Source organism: Helianthus annuus, chromosome 14 (assembly GCF_002127325.2).
Source record: "Helianthus annuus cultivar XRQ/B chromosome 14, HanXRQr2.0-SUNRISE, whole genome shotgun sequence".
Taxonomy (NCBI): Eukaryota; Viridiplantae; Streptophyta; class Magnoliopsida; order Asterales; family Asteraceae; genus Helianthus; species Helianthus annuus.
The window spans coordinates 82,851,116-82,863,218 of NC_035446.2; the positions used below are offsets into that span (position 1 = coordinate 82,851,116).

The following is a 12,103-nucleotide window of genomic DNA, read 5'->3' on the forward strand; positions in this document are numbered from 1 at the left end:
TGGGAGATTTATTTTTACTTGTTTAAACATGTCCCACATCTCCTCTTTTTGAGGACCTCTTGACACAATAAAATTTTTCTTTCCCGGGTCAAGTAAGGCCGATGGAAACGGGACTTGACTCGGTTCACCCTCAACTTTTTCATTCTTTTCATTTTCACCCACATCCGTTTTTTTAACAATTGTTTCTTTTGGTTTAACCGGTGAAATTTCATCATCACTTTCAATTCCCGTGACATCCTCAACTACCCCTTCAACCAATTCGGGTGACAAATTGGCTTTAAATTCTTTTCCACTCCTCAAAACACTAACATGATTAATATTAACATTACCTCATGACGAACCATGTGAAGGGTTTACCTTAGTGTCGCTTGGAAGTTGACCCTTACTTTTCTTCAATTCCGCCGCGTCGGTTGCCAATTGACCCATTTGGGTTGTTAGTGATTGGATGCTTTTATCACGAACCTCATCCTTTTGCATTCGCACTTCATCAAGTTGGTTCCTTTTTTGCATCTCCATTTGCATGCTCTTTAGCATCTCCATCATCTCGTTTCCACCCGAAGACCCCCCTTGTTCTTGACCCGTTTGGTATTGCTTTTGATAACCTTGGTTATTTCCGCCTCGGTATCCACCTTGGTTATTGTAAGATTGGCGTGAACCAAAGTTACCTTGGCTACCTTGAAAATTCGGGTTTGCTTGGTTTGAAGGGTTCCTATATCTAAAATTCGGGTGGTTCCTCAACCCGGGGTGGTAGGTATTAGAGTTCATGTTGTTGTAGTTCCTACCACCTCCTCCTTGACCTTGACCTTGAACCGCATGGACCTCCTCATATTGCCCTTCCAACATCCCTTGGCAATTTTCAGTCGCATGACCTATTTCATTACACAAAGCACAAACATCATAAATTTGGTTAGTGGTTTGAACATTACCATCATCTATGGCGTGCACTTGAGGTCGGGTAGTGGTCGGTCGGGCTCTTCTTGAGGCTTGAGCTTTCCTCTTTGATGTAGTTGCCATGCTTTCCAAGAACTCCCAATCATCGTTCTCATAATTTGTTCCAAACGTCCCACCGGTAATAGACATCAAATCACGTGCGTCTTCGGCACTCAACCCCTCGTGAAAGGCATTCATCAACTCCCACAATTCAATTCCATGATGAGGGCAATTTTTAATCATCATATTGAAACGCTCGAACGCCTCATGAAACATCTCACCATGTTGTTGTTGGAAGCTTCTCAACCCCTTCCTTGCATCGTTGGTCTTCTGGGCGGTGTAAAACTCATCCAAGAAAGTTTGTTGCATCTCCCCCCATGTATATATGGACGCCGAAGGTAACGTGTAGAACCATTTTTTCGCCTTCTCTTCCAAGGAAAATTGGAATAGAACCAATTTAATATCGTCGGCCGAAAATCCTTGACTCCCAAGAGTGTTGCAAATCGAGTCATAAGCCTCTAAATGAAAATAAGGCTCCTCCGTTGCCAACCCCTTGTACATGGGTAAACTTTGCAAAGAGTTGGTTCTTACTTCAAATGTTCGCCCTTGATCATTATGAGGAATGACTACCGGTGAAGGGTTTTGCGTGATTACTGGCCGAAAATGTGCTTGAATGCCCCTCACATTTTCTCTAAGGTGTCTCCTTGGTACACCATACCTACCTCTTGGAATGATAGGACCATTTGGCCTTGGTACTTGCACTTGTGGTGCGATTGGTTGTTGAAACTGTTGTTGTCGCATCGGTGGGCGTTGAGGTGGTCTTTGAAATTGTTGTTGTACATGTTGTGGCCGGACTTGTTGCAATGGAATAGGTGGTTGCATTGGTGGCCCTTGTGGTCTTGGCCGAATGTGTTGTGGTATAAGTTGTTGTTGTGGCATTCCACCAACACTTGCCATCCCTTGAGATTGACTTTGCACATACCCAAACTCCCCTTGATCACCATAACCTCCATAAGCGTACCCATCATCATCATACCCCTCAAAATCTTCAAATCCCTCATCATAACCATCTCCTTGAATTCCCGAAGTTTGCCCAAATGGGATGGTTGAATACTGAAAACCCGATTGTTGTGGTCTAAAGGATGAAGTAGTATGCACAATAGTTGAATTTGGTGCAATTGTGAAGGTGGATGATGATTGACCCGTAGTTGGGGGAAAGAAGTGAGATAATGGTGGGATTGTGGTGGATGGATTGTAAGTGATGGTAGGCTCAGTTTGAGTGGTGATTGGTTGGGTGACATTGGATGGTGTAAATTCAGCGGTGGTATTAGGTAATGTGGTATTTGGTGATGGTTGGGTGGAAGTAGGTATAAAGGGTGAGGATGATTGACCCGTTGTAGGTGGAAGTAGGTATAAAGGGTGGAAGTAGGTATAACGGGCGGCCGTGAGCCAGTTTCGGTGGTATCACGTTAATTACTTATTTGGCAGCGGAAATTTTCATCAGGACCGTAGTTAGGAAATATTAAATCAGAGTAAACCACCATATTTTATAATATTAAACAAATGGGTAAAACCCAAGTTTTTATTACAAACTGATTTACAGGGATAAATCCCACTTTATTGAAATAAACGCTTTCTTTTATTTAGGTAACTTTTATAGCCACTTTTCCAAGCCTTCAGTGCTGTCCAGCTGGCTTCTATTTGGCTTTCACATTGTGTTACCTGAAACGCGTTTTAAAAAGGTTTTGTCAGTGGGAAATACTGGTGAGTGAATCCCAGTTTAATCAAGAAATATTAATTTACTTTAAACAGTATTGAGGGCGATTACAATGTTTATATCTACCCAATTACTCATTTAGTAGTGTCAAGACTGACTGAGGGTCATATTACACATTGGCTAACTCTTCGTCCAATGGTAACGTTACTCACATTTTGTATACAAAACCCCAACATACCGGCAGTAATTGTAGAATTACAAAGACTCAATCACTGCTAAATCGCATTGTAAAAAGGTTAAGGTTTTGTAAAAACTGTTAATAAAAAGGAGATTACTCACAAAAAGGTTTACATAAAAAGAGGATTACTCACTTTGCTGTCTTAGGTTATTCTTTAGGGTTTCCTGGTGAATATCTATAATTTACACAAATGCACGTGTGTTAGTATAATAACCCATTTTAACATTAGTAATACCCTCCCCGAGACGGCATTCCAACGACTACGTCGGGCAGAACCACGACAGCCGTTACGGAACCCTAGATCAATCGGGCAGTGTATCTAATACGTCTCCAGGGGTTATAATACTTACATCGTAGCAGAACCTCGCTATTTTAGGGGGGTATAATGCCCGCGTATAATTACTTCCTACAGAAATTGTGATTTGAGATTGAGAATGTGAGCGACGAAAAACGTAGACTGATGGCTTTCTTATATAGTTGCTGATATTGACTCTCAGGCGGCCCGCGTAAGGTAAGGCTAAGCCTTACGCGGCCCGCGTCAACACACGGTCAACCTATAGCTTGGCTGATTCGATACGTAGGTCCGCCACGATGATGACACATGTCAGCTCAGGGTCGCGCCACAATTTAGGTCTCTCGCGGCCCGCGTTAACTTAGACTATCTTATACGCGGCCCGCATGAACTTAAGGTTTAAGCGAAATCAGGTTATACCCTCGCGCGGCCCGCGTTATGTTGAGGTGAGGTCCCATGCGGCCCGCCTCAACTTAATTTTTATTGTTTTTAATTTATTTTATATATTATATTCTAATTTGGGCTCGGTTTTCACATACGGGGTGCATATAAAGACATATTGATATATTTAAAGATATATTAGGGTGTCAGAAATATTATGAGGATGTCAGTTTTACCGAGGGTTGTTATATCCTCCCCACCTTGTTTTAGAGCTCGTCCTCGAGATCTACTGGAACAAGTGTGGATATTTCTTTTGCATTTCTGATTCAAGTTCCCATGTGTATTCAGGTCCTCTTTTGGAGTCCCATTTCACTTTGACCAGAACTAATCTCTTATGCTTGAGATTCTTAATTTTTCTATCTTCAATCTGTAGAGGCCTCTCTACAAATTTGAGTTGTTCATTAACCTTTATATCTTTGAGAGGTACTACGAGTGATTCATCAGCTAGGCACTTTTTAAGATTAGATACATGAAATACATCATGTATTCCTGCCATTTCTTCTGGCAGTTGTAGCTGATAGGCTACAGGTCCTACTCTTTCAAGAATTTTGAAAGGTCCAATATACCTGGGACTTAGCTTTCCTCTTTTGATGAATCTTACCACTCCTTTCCAGGGAGAGACTTTCAATAATACTTTATCTCCTACTTGAAATTCTAATGGTTTGCGTCTGTTGTCGGCATAACTCTTTTGTCGATCACGTGCTGTTTTTAGTCGTTCCTTGACTTGAATGATTTTATCAGTTGTTTCCTGTACTATCTCGGGTCCAGATAATTGTTTTTCCCCAATTTCTGCCCAACAGACTGTGGTTCTGCACTTTCGTCCATAAAGTGCTTCGAATGGTGCAACATTGATACTTGTGTGATAACTGTTATTATAAGAAAATTCTATTAAAGGTAAGTGTTCGTCCCAATTACCTCCAAAATCAATTACACAAGCTCTAAGCATGTCCTCCATTGTCTGAATTGTCCTTTCGCTTTGTCCGTCCGTTTGAGGATGATAAGTTGTGCTTAGATTTATCCTGGTTCCCAAAAATGAGAAGTAAAACGGCTATCTCTATCGGAAACAATTGATAAAGGAATGCCATGTAAAGAAACGATTTCATTTACATACAATTTGGCTAATTGTTCCATACTAAAGGTTTCCTTCATTGGTATGAAATGAGCTGACTTGGTTAACCTATCTACAATCACCCAGATTGTATCATTACCTTTCCTTGTTTTAGGCAATTTGGTAACAAAATCCATTGTTATCAATTCCCATTTCCAAACTGGTATTTCTAATTGTTGTAACAAACCTGAGGGTTTCTGATGTTCAGCTTTAATTTGTGAGCAAGTTAAACATTTAGAAACATAGGCTGCTACATCCTTTTTCATTCCTATCCACCAGAAATTTTTCCTTAAATCCTGGTACATTTTATCATTTCCTGGATGCATCGTATATTTAGACTTATGGGCTTCTTCTAATATACGGTGATGTAAATTTCCTAATTTAGGTATCCACATTCTCTTTTTATGGAACCTCCAAATTCCATCTGTTCCTTGTTCTAATTCCTTAATCATTCCTTTTAATTTTTCAGTATCCTCCTTGATTACTGTTTCTTGTGCTTTTCTAATCTGATTGTTTAAATCTACTTGTAGATTTAATTTAAGAGAACGTACCCTTTTTGACTTTTCGTGATATTTTCGACTTAAAGCATCAGCCACCACATTGGCTTTTCCTGCATGATACTGGATATCACAATCATAATCACTAAGTAATTCCATCCAGCGTCTCTGTCTCATATTCAATTCTTTTTGCCCGAAGACATATCTTAAACTTTTATGATCCGTGAATATGGTAAACTTATTACCATAAAGATAATGTCTCCAAATCTTAAGGGCAAAAATTATGGCTCCTAATTCCAAATCATGGGTCGAATAATTTTCTTCATGACTCTTAAGCTGTCTAGATGCATAAGCTATAACCTTTTGACGTTGCATTAACACACATCCATATCCAAACTTAGAAGCATCACAAAAGACTACAAAGTCTTCAGTTCCTTCTGGTAACGCTAGTATGGGTGTATGGGTTAATCTTTGCTTAAGAATTCTAAAGGCTTCTTCTTGTTTTGGTCCCCATTCAAACTTAACAGATTTACAGGTTAACTTAGTTAAAGGAATGGCTATTCTAAAAAAAATCTCGAATAAATCTTCTATAATAACCGGCCAATCCTAAGAAACTTCTAACTTCAGTTGGTGACTCTGGGGTTTTCCATTTGGTAATTGCCTCGATTTTTGTTGGATCTACATGAATTCCTTCATGGTTAACTAAATGTCCGAGAAATTGTACCTGTTCTAACCAAAACTCACACTTTGAAAATTTAGCATAAAGCTTTTCCTTTCTCAATAAACTTAAAAGTAAGTGCAAGTGTTTTGCATGCTCCTCTTTACTTTTAGAGTAAATTAGAATATCATCTATGAAGACAATTATGAATTTATCCAAATAGGGCTTACATATTCGGTTCATCATGTCCATAAATGCGGCTGGGGCATTGGTTAAACCAAATGGCATGACAGTAAATTCATAATGACCATACCTTGTTCTGAATGCGGTTTTAGGAATGTCCTCTTCCTGTACCTTTAGTTGATGATATCCTGATCTTAAATCGATTTTAGAGAAAAATCGAGCTCCTTGAAGTTGATCAAACAAATCATCGATCCTTGGTAATGGGTACCGATTCTTAATCGTGACTTTGTTCAATTCACGGTAGTCAATGCACATACGCATTGATCCGTCCTTTTTCTTGACAAATAAAATCGGCGCTCCCCATGGCGATGAGCTTGGCTGTATGAATCCTTTCTCCAACAATTCGTCTAGTTGTCTCTTCAGTTCTTGCATTTCAGCGGGTGCCAAACGGTAAGGTGCTTTGGCAATCAGTGCTGTTCCTGGTAACAGGTGAATTCTGAATTCAACTTCCCTGTCTGGCGGTAGTCCTGGCAATTCTTCTGGAAAGACATCTGAAAACTGGGACACTACTGGAATGTCTTTTAATTCTTTTCCTTTCGTTTTAGTGATTATAGAAATCAAATACACTATAGATCCTTTCCTTATACAACTTGCAGTTTTCATCACAGAGATGAATTTAGTGGATCTAGATAACTTATCTCCTTTAATTGTGATCTTTTCACCTCTTGGTGATTTTATCTGAATTGACTTTTGATCACATAAGATATTGGCTTTATTGGCTATTAACCAATCCATTCCTAATACGATATCAAATCCTACCAGATTCATTGGGTAAAGGTCTGCAATAAATTTTTGATTAAAAATTTCTATTCTTGCTCCTTGCAAGATTTCAGAAATTCTAACGGTTTCTCCATTTGCGGTTTCTACTAAACATTCTTGTGGTAGTTTAGTTAATGATTGATTTAGGAGTTTGCAAATTGAAGTATTAATAAAACTTTGGTTGGCACCAGAGTCAAATAATACTTTAGCAAAAATATCATTAACTAAAAACGTACCAGCAATGACGTCCGGAATCATCCTAGCTTCGTCTGCAGTTAGAACGAATGCTCTAGCATTTTTAGTGTTCTTGTTGTTTGCAGCTGGGGCTAACTTTGGACAGTTGGTCTTGATGTGACCTTGTTCCCCACAGTTGAATCACACCCTGCTATTAACTTTCTTCCTGCAGTCTTCTTCTTTGTGACCTGATATTTTGCAAAAATTGCAATAAATGGAGCATTTTCCAGAATGCTTCCTTTTGCAATACTTGCAATAAGGTGCAGATGTAGATCCTACATTCCTACGGTTAGAATTCCCAGAACGGAATTCTCGGGTAAGCTTTTGGGTTAGGTTTCTCCTCTGGTCTTCTTCTCTAGTACGGATTAACTCATCTGTCAAAGTATTGGCTAGTTCTACAGCTTCTTCTATAGTTTGGGGTCTAGCTGCCTTGACTACATGTCTAATCTCTCCAATTAATCCCCAGATATAACGGGAGATTAATACCGGTTCGGATGATGCAAGGGTAGGTACTATCCTAGCATATTCAAAAATGTGGTAGTGTAACCCTTACTGTCCACCCCGGTCATTCTAAGATTTAGAAACTTATTTGCTATCTGTTCTTTTTCATTGGGAGGGCAGAATTTTCTTTCTACCATATTTTTAAATTCCTCCCATTCTATGTTATAAATCCTATCACTTCCTCTTGACTGGAGGATAGTGTTCCACCATTCTAAGGCTGCGTTTTTAAACAGATTTGAAGCAAACATTATCTTATCTTCTTCAGCACATTTGCTTATTTTTAAAACGGCCTCAGTTTTCTCTATCCAGCGTAGGGCTGCAATGGGTCCTTCATTGCCCGAGAATTCTATTGGTTTACAGGACCAGAATTCCTTGTAAGAACAACCATATGGCATGGTTCTTCTTCTTTTGGGAATGGGCGCTTGAAGTACGGGTCCATTGTTCACGCTGTTTTCCGGTTCACTTGGTCGTTTACTGCTATGCATACTTTTATTATTCGCTTCTTGAACCGTTTGAATAATAAATGGCATTGCATCTATAATTCCTTGTGCAACTATATGTTGAACGACACTATTATCCATTTGGTTTCCATTGTTATTGTTGTCCGGATTCTCATTAACCACGTTAATGTTACTCTGGTTATCGTTATTCAGATTATCTTGATTTTCCTCGTTGGCCATCTGAATTTTAAACAATTTACTAAATATTAATATCACAATTAATATTTGAATATAGCCAATCACATGACACGCACTTTTAACCAAAAGCGTCGAGCATTGCGACTTTTACTCTATTTATATAGTATGCATCATTACACACTAGTGCTGAAATTTAAATTACAATACTGACTGAAATGTAAAGCTACAATACTAATAGTAGGCATCCATAGTTTTTTTTTCTAACACATACACACATATATTATTTTATTATTATTATTATTATTACTGTTTCTACCATCACCTTCACTGATATGGATTCATCCAAAAATCCATATTACGCTCATCGTATTTCCATACGAGGCGTTCTCCCACCTGTCGCATACGATCACTGCTTTCTAAAATTTCCTCCCCAAAAGTCCTAAGTTCCTGGACATTTTCTGCACTCATTGGGGGTGCAGGTTCTAGGACTGGGTTTGGAAACTGAGGTACGGGTTCCTGATACGGAGGCATAGGGGCCTGGTACGGGTATGGATTCTCTAAAATTTCCCTAACATATGCATCACTAATGTTGTAGGGATCTTGAGGATCTAACCCTGGGTAAGCTCCTAAGTTGGGCATTGGCACATTTTCCTGTATTGGGTTTTGTTGCAGGTAGTCCCTAACATCATCCCACCAGGGGTCGTAATTATTTGGGTCTAGGGGATCTGGTGCAGGTACTCTAGGTATCTCCTCCGGGTTGTAATCAGGCATTTCTATCTGGTCTTCTACTTCCATGGGTTGGTCAGGATTTTGTGGTTGGGGTGCTAGCATTTGTTCCAGGTTTGGGTCAGCAGCAGTGGTTGCTAAAATATGGATATTAGCAATACCCCTATTGAGCATATCCTGATTATAAGCATCAGTTTCTCTTTTTGCTGCGGCTAACACTCGCTGTTCCTGCAACTTTTTCATTCTCTTCCTACGCTCGTGCGCTCCCCTACTGAACCATCCCCTCTTTTTCTGAGGAAATGGCTCTTCAGACTGAGCCTTAAACACAAAGATTCCTTCTTCTGTGTCAGCAGAATAACCCGAGAGGGCAGGCTGAGAAGAGGAGGTGCCTTCGCTCCTAGGCGAACCAGACAGTTGACGATAGGCGTCAGAAGGTCCTTGGTCGCTCATACTGTAAACTAACAAATAGTCAGATAACACATAGCAAGAAATACAATTATACACGTATTTCCATAGTTTATTTCCTAACAATTTGAATTTTGATGTCAGCAGAACACTTCTGTGGCTGAATCAGTGGCATAGCTCTGATACCACCTTCTGTCACAACCCCCGGTCCCTAGTTCCCGGGAACGGGCGGCCGTGAGCCAGTTTCGGTGGTATCACGTTAATTACTTATTTGGCAGCGGAAATTTTCATCAGGACCGTAGTTAGGAAATATTAAATCAGTGTAAACCACCATATTTTATAATATTAAACAAATGGGTAAAACCCAAGTTTTTATTACAAACTGATTTACAGGGATAAATCCCACTTTATTGAAATAAACGCTTTCTTTTATTTAGGTAACTTTTATAGCCACTTTTCCAAGCCTTCAGTGCTGTCCAGCTGGCTTCTATTTGGCTTTCACATTGTGTTACCTGAAACGCGTTTTAAAAAGGTTTTGTCAGTGGGAAATACTGGTGAGTGAATCCCAGTTTAATCAAGAAATATTAATTTACTTTAAACAGTATCGAGGGCGATTACAATGTTTATACCTACCCAATTACTCATTCAGTAGTGTCAAGTCTGACTGAGGGTCATATTACACATTGGCTAACTCTTCGTCCAATGGTAACGTTACTCACATTTTGTATACAAAACCCCAACATACCGGCAGTAATTGTAGAATTACAAAGACTCAATCACTGCTAAATCGCATTGTAAAAAGGTTAAGGTTTTGTAAAAACTGTTAATAAAAAGGAGATTACTCACAAAAAGGTTTACATAAAAAGAGGATTACTCACTTTGCTGTCTTAGGTTATTCTTTAGGGTTTCCTGGTGAATATCTATAATTTACACAAATGCACGTGTGTTAGTATAATAACCCATTTTAACATTAGTAATACCCTCCCCGAGACGGCATTCCAACGACTACGTCGGGCAGAACCACGACAGCCGTTACGGAACCCTAGATCAATCGGGCAGTGTATCTAATACGTCTCCAGGGGTTATAATACTTACATCGTAGCAGAACCTCGCTATTTTAGGGGGGTATAATGTCCGCGTATAATTACTTCCTACAGAAATTGTGATTTGAGATTGAGAATGTGAGCGACGAAAAACGTAGACTGATGGCTTTCTTATATAGTTGCTGATATTGACTCTCAGGCGGCCCGCGTAAGGTAAGGCTAAGCCTTACGCGGCCCGCGTCAACACACGGTCAACCTATAGCTTGGCTGATTCGATACGTAGGTCCGCCACGATGATGACACGTGTCAGCTCAGGGTCGCGCCACAATTTAGGTCTCTCGCGGCCCGCGTTAACTTAGACTATCTTATACGCGGCCCGCATGAACTTAAGTTTTAAGCGAAATCAGGTTATACCCTCGCGCGGCCCGCATTATGTTGAGGTGAGGTCCCATGCGGCCCGCCTCAACTTAATTTTTATTGTTTTTAATTTATTTTATATATTATATTCTAATTTGGGCTCGGTTTTCACATACGGGGTGCATATAAAGACATATTGATATATTTAAAGATATATTAGGGTGTCAGAAATATTATGAGGATGTCGGTTTTACCGAGGGTTGTTATATTTCTCGGTGTGATGGGTGAAGTGGGTGAACCGACGATTTTGTTTTCTCGTACTAAAACTCTGTTTTGTCTTAGCGTTCTTTCAATTTCCGGATCAAACGATAGCGGTGATGACCTGTGAGAGCCTCTAGTATGCATACACCTGAAGTACCTGCACACTAAACACAACCAACGTAAACCCGAAAATAACAAAACAAAACTATTAAACTAACACACGTTGCGCACTACTCCCCGGCAACGGCGCCAAAATTTGACGTGATGTCGTGGTCACTATCAAATTTAATCCCCAAAACAACTATAGATAGTGGTAAGAGGGTATCGAACTCAGGGAGTATGTGGAAAGTATGTCGATTGTATAGCTTTGTACTTAACTACTATTAAACTAAAATCGCAGAAATTATAATTCAAGAGTTTGGATTGTTGTCTTAGAAAACTAAATTAAAAACTAATTTCAAATCAAATGTTGGTTGTAAAACAGATTAGGAGAGAACAATGATCATCTTAGGTTTCAGTTTCTTTAAACAATTGTGTGTAATTCCAACTAGAAAGAGTTACATAGACATAACTCGTGTATAGATAATTGAAGTGATAAAAGGGGACAAAGTACTCGGATTATATAAACGCGAGGTTGTTTCCCGATGACCAATTAATCAATAACCAACCCTAACCCTTCCCGTGATATCTCGATTGCCAACGGCACCAAGAACGTACGATTGAGACTAGGAATTGTAATATCGATTAACAAATTACAAGCAATTAAACATACACCATGATATTCAAGCAACGCAAGTTATCATTCTAGAAATTCAGAAATAAACACACAAAAGTTTCATAGAAACATTCACCTAAGATGATCACCGAAGAGTTTAGCCGGACATGGCTTGGTGAATCATCATAATAGCAAATCCAATGTTCATGTGAATCGAAAATACAAACCGAATGATAAGAATTGTTCAAAACCAAGCAAGCACAGCCAAATTCGCCCCTAGTGAGTTCCAAAACCGTCCAATGATGAGGAATGATGAAAAGACACCATCAAACTAACTTAA

General features: G+C 39.5%; 1 non-coding gene across 1 annotated transcript; it reads left to right on the plus strand.

The window, feature by feature from the left end:
- Positions 1–1,144: 1,144 nt before the first annotated feature.
- On the plus strand, positions 1,145–1,250 carry LOC118486925. The gene has a single exon (XR_004880092.1). It is a non-coding gene; the product is annotated as a small nucleolar RNA R71 (small nucleolar RNA).
- The last annotated feature ends 10,853 nt before the right edge of the window (positions 1,251–12,103 follow it).